Source organism: Falco cherrug, chromosome 9 (assembly GCF_023634085.1).
Source record: "Falco cherrug isolate bFalChe1 chromosome 9, bFalChe1.pri, whole genome shotgun sequence".
In the NCBI taxonomy this organism is placed as follows: Eukaryota; Metazoa; Chordata; class Aves; order Falconiformes; family Falconidae; genus Falco; species Falco cherrug.
Window position 1 is genome coordinate 56,418,760 of NC_073705.1, and position 17,853 is coordinate 56,436,612.

A 17,853-nucleotide genomic window follows, 5' to 3' on the forward strand; every position below is an offset into this window, starting at 1 on the left:
CTGAGCTCAGCACTCTCCCCTCCCGTGAAAACTCTGAAGTCTCCGCTCCTGTTGTTTCCCAGCTTAATCTTTTGACTGAGGCAAAGGCCCAGAGAATTTATATTGCTTAACAGGATAAAGTGCAGTGCTGCTGAGCTGACTGCACCAGAGAGGCTGAAATCCGTATAAATACAAGCTTCCTCGGTGATGGCAGTTTCCTGCCGGTGCAGCTGGTCTCAGGCGTGGGAAGGTGGGAATTTTGCTTCCTTTCCTATAATACTTTAATTTATTCTGGCACCCTGTTTTGTTCCTGCAACGCTGGTGTTTTAATTCCTCTGCTTTGTCAGAAAAGTTATTCTTGCTTGCTCGCATATATATTCATTACATTCTGCTATGTACAGACAGAATCACCTTTGGTTTCAAAAGACAGTGAACGTTTTCAGTGGTGTAAAGCTCAAGAATGTAATTTTCAAAAGTGTGCCTGTGACCAAAGAGTAGAAAACCTATTAACAGTGTAATTGTGTTGACTTTCAAGTCAGTGATGCAACAACTGAAAATCCCACACTCAATAAGAAGCCCAGCAGGTACTCCAAGATCTGCTTATTTCTAAGTCAAATGTGAGCCTCAATGATTCTTTTTTTTTATATCTAAATTGAAATGTAATGAGAAAGTATTAACAAAGAGCATTAAATATTCAGTGGTCTGGCTCTGCTCAGGAAAGGCTTTACTGTAACACTTCCAAAGGGACCTGCAGAGCAATGCTGATGCAAGGCAGGCTTTGGGCTTTGCCTTTTTGATACCATTTAGAGGAATTCCACTTTTGCATGGAATAATCAAAGAAAACCCAACCAACTGACCCCAAAAGGGCCTAAAGCAGGAGCCGACATATAAACATGAAATAAACTGCTAATATTGAATATAAACATTCAAAAGAGCTTTCCTCACAGCAGCAGATACAGGTGCTGTTTCATTTTGCAGTGAGTACATACAGAAAGCATCAGTTTGGGGAGCAGAGCACACTACTGACAAAATTGCCATCAGTTCTTCATGTCTTACTGAAAAAAATCCTGAATGCACAAAAACTCATGGAGTGGATAAACATAGTGCTGTAAAACCCATTTCAGAGATGAGGGGAGAAATTCTGACACTGAGCACATCAAACCCTCCCTTGTCTTCCAAGGGTCAGAATTTTATTCCAGTTTCCCTGGATTTTTCAAACTAAAACGTGTTAAGCACCTATTAATAATCTAATAGGATATAACAACAAATCAAGAGAAAACATAACAAACCAAAGAAACAAGCCTTGCATTACCTGAAAAATAGCAACAAGTGTACCAGGTGTGCTGCAAATCACAGAATCACAGAATGGTTTGGGTTGGAAGGGACCTTAACAATTGTCCCGTCCCACCCCGTGCCCCGGGCAGGGCCCCCTCCCCCCAGCCCAGGCTGCTCCCAGCCCCATCCAGCCTGGCCTTGAGCACTGCCAGGGATGGGGCACCCACAGCTGCTCTGGGCAGCCTGGGCCAGCGCCTCGCCGCCCTCACGGGGAACAATTTCTGCCTCACAGCTCATCTGCATCTCCCCTCTCTCAGCTTAAAGCCATTCCCCTGTGTCCTATTGCTACATGCCCTTGTAATGGGTAGCTCCTGTTGATTGCATGGGGACACCTGGTTTGGAACATGGTCTTAATTCACAAACGTGAAAAAAAAAAATGTGTTGCAGTATTGTATCCGTAAGAACATTAAGTGTCAGATGGACACACTGCATCAGAGCAAAGGTCCTTCATAATCACCACCCAGCTCCCAGCAACAGCTAACAGCAAACGCTGCAGGAAGACTGTAGGAATGGAGCAAGGATGTAGTGATAGACAGGGAAAAGGTGTAAGAAAAAAAGCACAGAGATAGCATAATACTCATTTATACTCCCAATATCTCTCATGACCTCACAGACCTCTGTCACATCCTCCCCCACCCTTCATGCCTGTTCCAGCTGAAGGGCACAAGGCTCTTATCTGTTCTGGCCCTGCCCTGAATATCACACAGCAGAAGGGCCATCAACAAGCAGGAACAAAGACCCGTAATTAGATATATAGAGATATGTGTGTGTATATATATATATATATATATAGGTATCTGGCTCATTCAAATGCAATCAAACTATTTTAAAACTGCCAAATGACAAAACCAGTTTTAAAATAAAGCATTACACTGTGAAGGAATCTTACCAAAATTCCCAGAACCTGCTGGAAGGAACAGAAAATTGAAGAGCAGATGAGTAAACCCATGCAGTAATCAATTTCTCAGCAGCCGCTAATGAGAATGTCTACATTGCAGGGCAGGCACAGACCAGCTTCATCCTGTACCTGGAAGATGCTACCCTGCCATGTAGGCATGGCCATTGCAACACGGAAAACACAAGAGGTATGACGGAAATGCGTCTGTGTCCAATGCAGCATCACCTTCTCACTACGGTGGTTGCCCAATTTTAGAAAATACTCCTTGCTGTCTGAGGCACTGAGCTTGAGGCATTAAATCGGAAAAGGATTTGATGGTGGGCACAACACACAGCCCTTGCCCAATGTGAGAAATGGATGTAATACCCAGCTGCTGCCGCGGGCAGCTTGGTAGTTTGGAGCTAACTACGGAGAATGAAAATCCAATGCATGACGCTGCAGAGAAACCACAGCTTGCTTAAAAAATCATTGATAGCATTTCACATTTAACTCATTTCTGTTGTCTCTCTAATGTCTCCTGTGGGATTTGGACTTGAATTGAAAGAAACAGGGGTAAGGTTCAAAAATCTTGAAAATGAAGACAATGCCCTAAAGAACTGCATAACTAGGATTAAGGAGGTCGGGCAAGAACCATCAGCACGAACCCACTGCCCAATATAAACAAACCTAGCAAACAAATGCAGTCTTTCTGCTGGCGAGGAAGGTCATAGGCAGAAGAGACCACTGCAAGACGTTTCAGTAATAAGAGAACATAATAAATCCATATCTTGTCCAATTATTTAATTATTGAGCTCTTACTTTGGAGGAATTTGCCTGTTCCCAGCCCCAAGGGCACTCACCCAGGCAAATGACATTGCCACCAGCTGCACCAGGACAAGGTGATGCAGACGCTTGTCATCCTGCTTCCCCATGAGGATCCCCCTTTGCTCATCTTGTTCCAGCCAAACTGTTGCCAGTGACAAGGAGGATTAGTTTGTAAAAATTCCTGGAACATAAACACGTAGTTGACAATTGAAAAGAGGAGAGCAATGAAATTAATAATTTCAGTCGCTGTGTCTAATAGCCAGTAACAGAGTCAGACAGAGAAACACACCAATTTATTTTTATTATTGCTGTTATCATTTATGACCCCAGAAGTCAGTGAAGATCAGGGCCCAGGGACCTGCTTCATTTAGAAGCCACATCCGTCATGATTAGGTAATTTGGGGCAATGCTGCTTACTTGCAAAGGACAAGAGAATTCTCTTTGCTTGAACAAAGGAGGAATTGAACAGTAACAAAAAAAAAATAATAATCAGTTTTTACAAATCATGCAGATTCTTCCAGCTACATTCAGACTCTGCTTCCACCTCCTCAAGGTCACACCACAGTGTTCCTCAAGGCCATATTCACTTGGCTAAACCTGAGGCTGCCTAGAAGCCACCTTTGCCAAATTCTTTTTCCTTATTCTGTTTCTTTGAAAGGCTAAGATACGTTCATTAAAAATATTCAGCACTTTCTGAATCTGATTACCTTCTTCCCTCTGCTTCAGATTGCAAAACGTGTTGTGGGTTTTGAGCAGCAGCTGCCCTTACTGGTCTGTAAAGGTGCTGCTGGGTGAAATCCTTGCAAGAAATGACTTTAGCACAGCTGGCACAGACACTGCCCAGCTGCTAAAAGGTCTAGCAAAACTTAAACCAGCAAACAGTCACAACTTCACCTGCATCTGGCAGAGCAAACCTAGCCTCCAGTGCTGGGTCACTAAAGAAAATTTCCAGCACACTGCAATATGTCGTGATGCTACATAGGAAGGCGCACTGAGCATAGCCACCTCGAAAAATGCCAAAAGCTGGAGGGGGCTGGAAACGGCAATCACCACTTACAATTTTCCCTGGTATCTGCTATGAAAGTAGTTACCCAAGTAATGATGATTTATGGTGCATACCTGTGGACAACTGCTGAGTGCTCCCTCACCTGAAACGTGCTAATGGCCCCCAAACTTCTCAGTTAGAAACCACAAACTGAAGCAAACTTCACAATGAGATGCAAACAGGATTTGTTTGCTTGCTTATATGAAGGACAGGACAGGCCATATATAAACAGCATTTACACCAGGAGTTTAAAAGCACGTTTTTTCCAGACTCTGCAAGCCACAACCAGACTCGCTGGGTGAAACGGTGCAGGATTTGCCCTCATTTCTCCCTTCCTCTTCATGCAACAGAAGTGTAAGGGGGATGATCTCCAAGCAGTTTTTGCTTGTGAATGGGACTAAACTGGAAGCTGAAGCAAAGCCAAACATCTACTGGCTCATCATTAACCCAGAAAGGGAGGGCTGGTGGTGAGGAGAAATGCCTGGAAAGCTGGTTAGCACAGCAAAGACCTTTCTGAGCATGGACCATAAAACTGTCTCAGTATGGCTTGTTTTTCAGCAGCAAATGTAGACAGATCTGTCTTTAGAAGGGCTGGTTCCCACGACGCTCCTTAGAGGAGACAAGCCACACCGTGGGCATGTGCTGAAGGCATCCCATGGTACTGCCGCTCAGGTCCCAGCAAACGGCATTTCACCTTCATCAAGAGGATCAGGATAAAACCAGCCATTCTTGTGATCTTTCATATGGATGCCTAAATTAGTCTTTATGCAAAATAACCCCCCAAAGCATCAGCATGGCTTGCAAGTCAGCGGTGACCCCATCCGCAGGGCGGGAAGAGGCAGTAGCACATCCCTGGGGTACCCGACTCCCAGTGCCAGCCCTGCCCCACCTGATGCACCCCCCCACAGCCCCCAAGCCCACCAACCACTTGTGTAGGCAGGGAGAAAAAAAGGAGGATGGTTTTATAAATCAAGGCTTTTATAGTTTCATTTCCAAATAGAAACAACACTTTAAATTTTGGCAGCATCATTGCTTTTGGCAGAATTACCCTGATTGCTTTGCAGTTCTTTGTTCAGGTTTCTTGTGGTTTTATTTTGTTTGAGTTTTCCTATTTTTAAATAAAAAAAAAAATAAAAGGAAATTGCTATTGAAGATCTGGTTTGCTACTGTACTGCAAAGTAGCAAAAACAATATATTCAAGGAGCAGGGATGGAAAATAGAAGAATGGCAATGAGATGGAAGGGGTGAAGGGTGACACCAAAACGAACGCATGTTTCTAGGAAGGAACAGCTCTCAGCAGGTTACAGTACTGCCTGGCACAGACACAGGGGACTCAAGGGCATCACAGCACACTTGAAAAAGCATTAGCTGGCTTATGAATTTTGACACAGAATTTTTTTATTTTATTTTTAACTAAAAATGGATAGCATAGAAGCTTAGTCACCTCATCACTATTCCATCAGATTAATAAATTGTCCAATAAGGGCATCAGAAAATTATTAAAGGATTTTCATTCTTTGGCTAAATGAAAAATAGCATGAGACACGTAAGTACAGCTACATGTATATATATACACACACTCACAGATGCACGCATATATAACTATACAGCAAAAAGACAACATGGAGAACTATTACCAGTCTTTTCTAGACGATACGCTCATTTTTCCACCTTTACAGTGGAATTCGGTTAAATGAATCACAGAATGAATTGTACACTGGTTTGGGTTGGAAGGGGTCTTAGAAGACCATCTAGTTCCAGCCCCCCTGACACGGGCAGGGACACCTTCCACCAGACCAGGTTCCTCCAAGCCCCATCCAGCCTGGGCTTAAAAATGGTATCAATAATAATAATTTAATGAAATAATAATAATAAAAAATCCTACTTGTTAATTACAATTGTTTGAGTTGGAATGGCTTTAGAAGGTAAATGTGGCAGAAAGCCCTTCCGTGGCGAAACACCCTCCTGCATCCCTCGCAGCCTCACGCTGACCGGGTGAGAAGCGATGCTGATGAAACAGCACTACTGAAGGTGCCTCAGTCAACTGTTCTGCTCTGGTGGCTTTGACAGCCCTCCTCAAGTCCGACTTACGGTGTCCTTAGGTATTTTATAGACGAGTATATATAGCTTTGAACAGGAACCCAGACTGAAGATACCTTTATAAAAAGCAGACACCGAAATACGACAGTCACACTGAGGACCCAGCTGCCAACCGCATCAGCCCAAAGCCCTTCATCCCTCACTCATCACTAAACTTCTGCAAGGTCAGTAATGAGCTGTTTAGGGATGAGTTTTCTTCTCCCTGGAGATGCCCCAGGCTCCTCAGCCTAGCTTCTACTGAAGCGAAGTTTTTCCTTCCTATCTCCTTTTACAGGGGATATTTGCCCAAACATAACTGTGCTCCTCCACAAAGACATTTGAAACCCGTGGTAGCTTTTGTGCAAACCTGAAAAGGCTTTCAAAGATTGAATGAATACCTCCGTATTCATGACCGGCATAGCAGGGAGGAGGAGAGAGATGCTCTAAGCGCTTGGACTGAAAGAACATGATGGCAAAACCTCATTTCTTCGTAAGTGCCCGAGCATCCATGAGAAAGTAAAGTGCTCAGTTGAAGTTTGCACTTATTTAAATACCAGGAGGTATAAATCCGTAGGAAACTAGCCCTCATTAGCTCAGAGAATTACTTAAGGAGGTAATTGCCCATCTCCTTGCATGCTTACTGCCCAGCGGACACGCCGTCTCAGCAATCAAGTGCACGTCATCTCCTCCAACCGCAACTGAACTACCTTGCCTTGAAAGCATTGATTTATGATCCTTGATCACCGAGAAATTAAGGACTGTGTGATTTCAGCTGCAAGGACGCTGCCCAGATCTAATTCCCAGGCACAACGCAAGTAGTGAGCAGCGCTACCCGGTACCTCCCCACCAAGCCCCCCCTGGCCCTTGGCAGGGTCCCATGCCGATGGCCGAGGGTGCTGAGCCCCCAGAGCACAGAGAACAGCCAGCACCGCCCGAGCCAGCCGCTGGAACAGCGTGCCTTGCAGACAGCAGCAGGCTCCCAGCAGAAAAGGCCCTGTGTTTGGAAAATATTTACATTTCATTACAATGATCCTCTGTTACATTTGTGAATGCCAGGCTGGCAAGCGAATTCCACATAAAAAACCAGATTATTGGAAAATATTTCCCTCTACGTTATTAGCAGTCTTGCGTGTAATGAGATGATTTGAGGGATCACGCACACGGCAGCCGTGGCCCTGAGCAGCAGGAGAGGCATTCGCCAAGGGAGGGGAGAGCAGCAGCACAGGCAGCACGGTCTGACTTCTGCTTAATGCTCACATGGGGAATTTTCATGATAATCTACGTAGGAAATGGCTGTGATGCCTGAAAAAGGTGCTTAAGAAGATAGATTCAGCTCTCAAAATACAGTTAAAGTAGAGAAAAATAAATATCTGTTTGTTTTGAACGAGAATATCCTTACTTAGGAGGAATACAAATGTGTATATTTACTACAGTGGCTCACAAAACAAACAATATTTCTTTCTGTTTAGTTGTCAACTCACCATTCTGACTGTGGCAGCATTTCAACTCAGGAATCTGCCAAAGTCCTCCGCTGTGTTCCAACGACCAGGCACCAGCTCTAACACACACTGCGACTCCTCCCTGCATCCCACAAGAAATTCCAATAATATTTTTCACACTTGGATTTTCAAGGAAAGTCTTTTTTGGGGGTCTTTGGTCAGCACCGCCCAGCAGTCACCCAAGGGAGACCTGTGACCTTTCAGGGTCTCTGGGTAAGTCATCAGGCTTCCTGAGATCAGAAAATTATCTCATACCAGTTACTTTCTCAGTACTTCTATAGAGATGACGTACTTCAGCACAACAAAAAAGCAGCCCACCCTCATCTTACCTTCGCAAACAGAACTGACAGACCCATGGCACCACAGTGGTTAAAAATAATCATCAACTCTCCAACTCTTACATCTACCCACTAACTCAGGCTTCCTTGAAAAACTTAATTTCTCATGGGATTTTGAGAAACAACTATCAATTCCAGTTCCATCTCACCTGTGGAAAAGCTTCTCATGACACTGTCTCCCTTGGACATAAATCTTGGACCAAGGTTTAAGGATCTGTAGCATTTTTTGACACACCCAGCAAAGAAAGCAAGTGTTTGATCTTCCCTTTCCTCTAACCCTTTATTTTGGGGAAAGGCTGGCTTACAACATGGCTCGACACAAGTTCCTGTACCTGCATCAACCATGACCAATCCTCATGTATAAATTTCTCACAAATCTTCATGGATGCAATGCTTATATGCAAGATAAAACCTAAGATACAGAACCCCCCAAACTCCTTCCCACTTCACACAGTTTTGTATGGATCCTCCCTGACGTCCTCCCTAATGCCAACATGAGCGAGCACTCAGGGAACACCTAGAACGTCTGACACCAGTGTCACCAGAGCATCACACGGACACAGGTTTGGATTCAGTGGTCATCCTCCATTCCCCATGCAACCGCTCAGCACGGGATGCTGCCACCCTCCTCCTAGAAAGATGTAGGAGCCGGCAGGCAGGTGAGCTCTGCCAAGGCCACCTGGCAGCAAACCATCTGCTCGTCCAACTCCTTCTCCAGGACAAGTCTGTAGAAGTCTCTACAGTGGGAATTCTCACTGAATTATTTTGCCCTCAGCTTTGGTATGCTCTTAACACGTTTTTGTCCCCCACATTTGGAATACTGGAGATATCTCAGGGTTTTGGAATAGATTGATTAATTTGCAATGCCAATGGAAATGTGTTGGCTCCCTCGCTAATGCGCAGCGGCCGCTCTCCTCAGACTGAAGTCATTACTTCTTAAATACCTATCTGAAAAAATGAATCAGCAACAGAACACAAATGAAACAGGGCACGTTCTAAGGTGCCAAAAAGGATTTCTAAAAAAAAAAAAAAGAAAAAAAAAGGATCCTTCTTGAGCCACACCAATCCATAGTAATGCCAACTTATTGGAGTGTTACGTGCCTGGTTTTCTGCCAGCTACACGAACAATAGCTGTTCTGGGCTAGAATTTATTTATATTTTTTTTTAATCATGAAATTTTAAAGGAACCAGAACATTTCACCAAATCAGATCAGCTGGGAGGTATGGGCAACAACTACGGTTTTCATATGCAAAAATGCATTTTAAAAATATGCAAAATGTGTGTTTAAAATGATGCATAGTATTTTAGTTCATTAAAGAGAAATTCGTGATCCTAAGAAAACAAATCTGTACCATATGTTGGTTTTTTCACCAGCTTCCTTTTTTCTCAGTGATTCTCAGGTTTGCCTAAGCGCAGAAATCAGAACATGAGCTAGTTACAACTGCAAAGATAAATTAAAACAAAGAATATTTCCATTTTCATATCAAGTGAAACAAAGTATGAGAACATTGTTGATGAATATCCTCTCGCAAAGGCACGGAGGCTTAGTAGTGCTGGAAAGCTGCCTTTCCCCTGTTTAAAGGGCACAGCTCAGGATACTCACTCATGCCTTTTTCCCAGGTCACAATTTCATTGCCTAAGGTCTCCTTCCTCTGGAAGTCTCCTACAGTGAGCGTTAGACTGGTCTCCAGAAGTGCACAGGTTCAATAACACTGATCTGGTAACAGAGACATCAGTGCACAACCCAGTTTACAGACAGATTTGGCAACTTGAATATTTAATTGCCACTCACTCCATTACTTTAAGGCCAAAAGTAGAAGTAATACTGGTTTTCTGTTGGGGTTTTGGTTGTTTGGGTTTGTTTGTTGGTGTTTTTTTTTTCAAAACCAAAGGGAGAAACAAAATGCAAACATATCCTCACGGTAAAGGCAGGACTGCACATGGAGCAGTGCTCCATGCATCAGAAACGAACAGAATGGAAACTGCAGTTTTCAGGTGCAGATTTGTACGTTGTGCTTGTACAATTGACATTGCCCGCTAATACAAGTAGTTAAGGCTAAATAACCGCGTGCTACTACAGCTAAATTGTGAGACAGATTGTTATTTAAATCTCTGGGAGCCAGAAAGCACAGCCTGCAGGCATGCACCACAACTGCTCGACAGCCTGAACTCTCTTCTCCACTCCTGCGGGACACACCACAGCAGCTCCCCACCATTGCCATCACCTACACCCTCTGCTCCTCCTGCCTGCCCTACCCTCTGGCTTGTAAACCCCATCCTGAATGCAACCTTTTTCTCCACCCTCACGTAAAGCTGAAAAAAAGGAAACTGTTCCTTTGTATCGCCAGTCTGATGCGGGCACTGGTGTTAAAAAGCACCTCTGAGCAAGGCTGGCAGGATCAGACCCTGCAACCGTTCAGCTGCAGCACTGTAGCTTGTGCAAGTGTGAAACGCTCACTAGGAACTTAAGAAGCAACTCAGTGCTGCTGCTACTGTAGCTGCTTGAAGGAAAATCCTGGGAGCATTTTAGTATCTTCTAGCTCTATTTTCATTGTCCAGGAAGCACTGGGCTACATCGAATCTGAATCAGTGTTTGTTGTCTTCAGGAAAGAAATACATAAAACTTAACAGAAAACGATATGATAAGGTGCTAAGAGAAACTGATGAAGTTTTTAAAAAAAAATTCTGAGTTTATGGGGTTTGTATTTTTAAGTGCAATGATCCCTCATTCCCTTAAAGGTAAAATAAAAAATTAATTATCAAGCCAAATAATTGGCAAGCTGTGTGTCACTACCAGTTTCAGCTAATTAAGTGAGGTATATTCTGGAGCAGAGCCAAATCCCAAATATATGGCAACTACTTCTACAGACCCCAGTCAAGATCATATAGCACTTTGCTCCTGCATCTTCCTTCCCGTCTTCTTTTAAACTCGGGTCTTAGACTATCTAAAGAGCTTTTGGAAAAGCAAACCCACTGCTTTCACAGCGCTACTTCGTAACGAAAGGCCCTGTGTCACAGAATGGTTTGGGTTGGAAGAGACCTCAAAGTCCACCTCATCCCACCTTCCTGCCATGGGCAGGGACACCTCCCACCAGCCCAGGCTGCTCCAAGCCCCATCCAGCCTGGCCTCAAAGCCAGAATTGTCATGGCACCTCTGGATGAATCCCTTGAATGCAAGACATCAGCATGGGCCAACCCAGCTTGCAAAGGTGGACAGAGCAACAGCCCTTCCCATCCAGGAGACTCCCAGACAAAGTCTTCCACCTTGGGATGCTATTAGGCCTCAGGCATTGATGTGCAGATGGGTTTGGTACCATTTATTCCTCCTACACCTCTTTTAGAACTCTTGTGAGTTCTACAGAAGCCATGTCAGGGCTCAGGAGACGAGAAGTTCAAGAATCTCAGTTTGGATTCCCATTTCCAAAGTCTTGGCATTGCATTCTTCCTGTACTTCAGTGGCAGGTTCTCCACTGCCAGCTTGTACAAACGGTAATTGCACACACAGCTGCTGGACCTGTGTTCTGAGTAGCAGAAAGCTCAAAGTTTGTCTCTGAAGATGTATTTTGGCCCTGGTGTATGTTACGGAAACAAGCGCTGGGTCCCTGCTGACCCAGCATGGGCAGCTGGGGATGGGCCATGCTGCAGGGGGTGCGCCCCAGACCCGCCGCCATACAAAGCCATGCCCACGTATCCTTAATTACATCCTGCATCCCTGTCCTCTGTAACAGAAGGACAGAGATGACAGTCCTTGTATCCATGGTCAGACTGCCCTACATGATTGCAAATTACGATACTGCTCTGCAATGTATAATTTTCATTCACTATGATTTGAACAGGACAATTGATTTTTAGGGATGAAGAGAAAATATGATTTCATCTCATTTCATGCAAGTGGATATTTACAAGATACAAATCATAAAGATGACATGGCTACAAATATTAGATTACAATCTGTGCTAGACTGACATGGTTTTAAATTACTTTGCCTCTACTAAAGCTTACCCCAGAAAATTTTACCTTCAAAATGATCTGTATTGATACCAAGTATATATTGCAGACACACGCAAAAATAATAATTTGAGGGAAGGAGAGAAAAATCAGCCACTTCACTTTTGTGATAAGACATTAGCAAATTATTGGTGTTCTTCAGCCTGGATTCCCTGTCACCCTGAGCCTTATAGGACCCACCAAAAAACATGAGCGCAGCAAGAGAGGGGCAGCGCTTAGTAAAACTGTGCACTCACCTGATACATACACAGGCACCCTCCATAATGCGCTGCTGTGATTTTCCTTTTAAAAAAGTGGGGGGAAATTGTTATTATTGACAGAGTCAGTATTCATGCCTCGGTTTCCCCTGGCTCCAGCTGTGGCCACTCAATACCACACCAGCTCCATGGGCAAGTCCTTGGCTTCTCCTCAACAGACACCAAGTGCTCTGAGCATCTAAGCTATGAAACTCTACTTAGAACACTGAAAAAATCTCCAGCTCAAACAAGGCCAGTGCAGGGAAGAACTCACAGTGCAAATACACCTGATGTCGACTTTAAAATACTGAAAAAAGTAGGGACTACACATGCTGGAGTAGGTGCATCAGTTCATGGCCCATATGCGGTCCACACACTCACAGCCAGCTCCAAAGTGCTAACAGGGCTCACCACTACATCTTCACCCTTGTCCTTCACACTTAACCAAGGCCGCAGCAGCAACCACAAAGCCAAGTGATGCTAATTCAGTCAAATGCCAGAAGTCCCACAGAAATCCCAGAGCAGTAACTGGACATCTCAAGGATGGACATCTGGATTTTCAGAAAAGTTGAATCAGGAAGTCTTCTGAACTTTCCAACTATCCATTTATGTCAATTTATGCAACTAATATGAATTTGCCAGAAAATCTGGGAGCTGTAAGTGTTCAAAAAAATCCGCAGCCACCCAAGGAGCCGAGCTGGACTCCCAGGGCACCACTACCTGCTGCCAGGTTTTAATTTCCATTACTTGGCTCCTAGTAGAAAACAGAAGCTGGGTAAATACCAGTATCAAAGAAAAAACTGAGTTACATTTTGTTTCTTCTCAAAATTATCTTGACTAATAGGAGCCATGATCTGAGCAAAGATGCCAAATTCTCCTTGGTGAGACAGGTTCGGGTGGCAGAAGTGGCCAGACAGAGTTGGCAGCATAGCAGCCTGGCAGAGAAGCTGCTGTAGAAAACAAGGTGAGGATGGAACTTCATAAGACACAGGACCACAAAAAAAAAAAAAAAAAAAAGAAAAAGGGCTGACTATGCCATGGTCCTGGGAAAATGCAAGCGCATGCACTAACTGTATAGCTGGAAAAAACTCCCTAGAAGCAAAGATGGCAAACCACAGGCAGAAGGCAGCAGGAACATCTGTGGGAGTGTCATGGGCAGCTGACCCAGTCCAGTACTTTAAAATAATTACATAGAGCCCAAACAATTCTGCAAAACTCTAACTTTTCTCCAAAAAGTAAATTTGGACATCTGCGAGTCAAACAAGGAAGTTCCTACAGCCCATTCTTGTTTGCAGGGTGGAAGAAAGGTGGCTTTCAGCCCTTTCCCTCAGAAAGCCCCATGATGTTGCTCCTCACGTGAAATAGTTTCCCTCTGTCCTCCACCACCATCTGCTGCAATCTGGTCCTGTCCCACCACCTCCCATGCATGCCTCCCTGCAGGTAAACCACTAATAGCAATCCTCCTCCATATTTACACCCAGTACAGCAAGCTCTACAGTCTTTCTCAATCCTTTCTTTTTTTCCTTTACCTGAGCTCCAACAGCCTCACTCCATATTTGTTCCTGCTACAAAAACTCTGTGGCTTTGGCCTTGCGCTCCACTGAAGGTGGGAAACACTGAAGCCATCACATGTCCAACAGCAACTGCAAGACCCCTGATGGCACAAAGCCAAGCACACCCGAGTCCCACGCCCTCCTTCCACCCTCTGCAGCACAAACAGTAGATGCACTTTTGTTTCTGCAGGATAATTTTAAGATTTCATTTCAATCTGCATTGGCATAACCACCTTAGGAACAAGTAAACACTGAAGTAAATTGCTCATTGGAGTGGGAACCGAAGATGTGCAGATAGAAAGTCAGTAAATATTTCTCTAAATCTGCAGCGTAAGTACTTAGCATCAGTGAGCATCTTCTACCAATGAGCTGAGTTGGGGTAAGATTTTTCTATCCACTTTCTTTTAATAACCTGGGGGTTTTTGCAATTTCCAGCAGATAAGCAGAGAAACAAGTCAAAGTGGCTTCAAGACCCAAGTGAAGTCAGAACTAGTCAAATCCCCTTAAAGCTAACAGATGAAGTGCCATGTTTTGCCTTTCTTAACAATTGTGTACTGTATTATTGATGCTTGTAAATACCATCGGTTTAAAAACAACCAAAGAAACTGTCCCTGACCTGCGGGAAGGGGAAAGCAAAGACAGAAGCCACCAGCTGCCTTCTCCATCACCACCCCATCTCAGCTGGGGAAGGAGGATGCGCACGGGGGGAGCAGCCCCAGCTCCTGCACCACCAACCAGCTGGTTTTAGTGGGCAACAAATATCCCACCACAAGACAAACCTTGCCAAATCTCCCTGGTCCCCTCTCTGCTATGGTTTTCTCATTCAACAGGCATTAATTGCAGGCAGTTACAACTCTGATTGCTTTTTGTAAGTCTCATTGCCACGTTTGGGAAAACTGAAGCTTCTCAATTTAAAAGATTTCTCAGAGTAATTATTTTTAGATGGGGTTTTAGGATCCTCATTTCTTCCCTTTTGGGGAGAAACGGTTCTTCAAATCCATACATCCACCCTGAGAGGCACCTCGCCCACACCCAGCTGTGCGCCACCCCTCCTCTGGTACTGCCTTTTCACATCTGTGATCTCTGGCAGGAATTAATCTTTCTGCACAACATCAGTTATCCTCTGTCACTGGTGTTTAACTGAAAAAAAAAAAGTCCAAATTTAAATCAGAGCTCTGCAATCAGCAAAAGTTAACACAAACCATTTCCCAACTTTTAATGAGATTTCTCATCACAAGAGCCATAAAAGAATCACAATAATGGTATCAAAAATGACATATTTAATAACAAAAATAACAAGACTATTAAACGCCACTTTAAGTCCCACAGTTAGAAAAGCAAATGATGCAAATCCCCAGCGTCTCAGCCAGCGTCCCCGTGGAACTGCTCAGCGGTCTGGATTTCTGTTAAGCTGATGCTCAAGATATTTTGCTTGGGGTCAGATTCCACAAGATTTAGAAGACTGAAAATACAAAAGCTGTCCAGAAGGTTTTTCTCACCCTTTTTATTTTTAAAGACATATAGTACAACCCAGAAGATACCCAGCTTCTGAGCCATCACATGCTGATTCCCCACCTGAGGTCATAAAGGTGGAATTCCCCACCTCCAACATTGCAAGCTTTCCTGCAGTTTTACAGGTCAGGTGGCCACAGAAGGGCACTGAGGGACACCGCCAAGGTTTCAACCCCAGGAAAGATCTTGATATATTTCCTAACAGAGATCTTCAGCATTGTTTACAGTGAGCCAGCTAAGAGCTCCATACATCAAGTGTGAAATTAGATTCTCTGCTTTTGCTCTCATTAATTAACTCCCGGAAGCCACTTCAGTACTCACAGACTGTAGGACACCCAGGGCTGAGCTCCAGTTCTCCCCCTTCTCGGGGGGGTTCCTCCTCCTCTTCCTCCCCCCAGCAGAAGGCTATCCTTACTGACAAACCCCTGCAACCCCTCAAGCATCGCCAGGGCTACCCTGGCACCAACTTAAGTCATTTTTCCATATTAAACCAAAGATGTGTTCCTTCTAAAAGCAGTAGCATTAGAACCAAGTACACTTTCCCACCTAATTCTGCCTACTTTGATACAGGAGGGAGGAATTCCATAGAAAAGAAAAGGAGGAGGAAAAAAAAAAAAAAGGCCAAGTATGAGACTAAAGAAATCTCATGTATCTTATGCCAGTCACCTGGGTGGACTTCTCTTCCAAAAAGCACCCCCTAAGTCTTTAAACTTCAGCACCAACATTTTCAGACTAGATTGAACCTCTGCAATACTGATAGTCAGGAGGAGGCAGCCCAGCAAAACTCCTGTAAGCCTGTTCATGAAAATTAATGTCAGAATGCCACTGGTCATGAATTAACTACTAAAAAGAAAAACAAGTATTTGCCACAATTCTAGTCAACAAAGAATATTAGCCACAAGTTTTCACTGTGCCTTGAGCCATGTGATTCCTGCTCCCAACACCACCCTGGCAGCACCTCCATCACCCAGCCCAGCTGTCTGCATGTATATAGCTCTGCATATACACACACTATCAACACAATGAGGTACAGTACAGAAAAAAAATCACCTTTACTCACATCCCCTTTTTATTTTTTTTTCTCCTGTGCTGATATTGTTTAAGCTGAACCATGAGACCCTTCCCTACACTGGGTGCCTAGGGAAAACCAGAGCGTCCCCAAGGACTGCTTGTCCTCTAGCTTGTTTTGTGGGAAGGGGGACAGGATAGCAACAGTCACCAAAATAACATACTGGAAACTACTAACAAACAATTCCATAAGGCAAGGCACGCTTCTTGGGATTATACTGAAATATGACAGGTTTCTCTGCATTACTGAACTGCTTGGGCGATGGCACTACTTTAATAGCACAGCTGGAACACACAGTGTCCCACACTTCCCAGGATAAACTTGTGCCATTTATCACCACAGGGACCCTGTCCTGGATCTGCTGTTCTTCTGACATTAATGTTATTCTGGTTGAATATTCCCCTGATTTTTAAAATATCACACTGACAAGGTGGTTATTGCAGCACTCTCAAAACTAGCCGGCTGCAACAAGGTTTTTTACCATCACATGCCGAGATAACATCAATAAGTAGTTAGCACGCCCTGCCCCAGCACAGCCATCAATCCCCCACAAGGTCTCAAAGGTCCATCTACTGTTGATGCTGTTTCTTCACACCCTTCAGGCCAGTCCCTCTGCTGCTTTCTCCTTGTCCCTCCTCCTCCACGGTGCTCTCTCTCCTCCCTTTGCTGCTTCTTCCTCCTCTCTCTGCCTTAGCTGCTCAACCCCTTAACAGAACCAGCCACAGCTGTACCTTACCTACATCAGCCAACCCACCGCCCCTGAAGCCAGCCCACAGCTGTATATTATCAATCCTAATTAACCCAGCTTCATTCCTCTACAGGTGGTATTACTAATTAAAAAGAAATCTTGCCAGAATCGTGCCAAAAAATGAGGCACAGTTCTCGACCTAAGAGCTGGATCCCAGTATCCAGATGATAACAATGGTGATGTTTGAGGCAGCACGATTCAGTATGAAAACAAAAAATACTGAAAACTTTTCTAGCTGACCTGGGCTGCGAGGCAGGAGGGGAAAAAGCACAAGAAAGAAAAGAAAAGAAAAGAAAACAAACAAAAAAAACCCCAACAACAACAAACAGAGAGGAAGGAGGAAAATAATACAAAGAGAAATGCTCTACCCACCAGGGACAAAACCTCCTCAGCAGGACAGAGCCCACTGTGTGCCTCGTCAGAGCTGAGATGCCACCAGAAACCAGGAGAAGAGCCTGGACATCTCAGCACCTCCGATCTGCAGGTGGGGACCAAGCAAGACTAAATGAACTTCACTGCCTTACGCTATCCATTGGTAGCCCTGACAGTCATTTTCATTTCCATGAATGGCATAACCTCACCACCACATAATAATTAAAGTAATTCCTGTAACACAGCTCGGGAACACATGGCCAGCATCGTACATTTGCAGAGGAAACATGCACAACAGTATCGAGTCCTCCTGCAGCAAACAGCAAAAGGACAGTTCTCTTTATCCTTTCCAAAGCAACTACAGCCTTCTAAACCCC

General features: G+C 44.3%; 1 protein-coding gene across 1 annotated transcript in view; it reads right to left on the minus strand.

Moving 5' to 3' along the window:
* Positions 1 to 17,853, minus strand: part of TCERG1L (transcription elongation regulator 1 like) — a 104,492-nt gene that overhangs the window by 54,340 nt on the left and 32,299 nt on the right. The window lies entirely within an intron of this gene.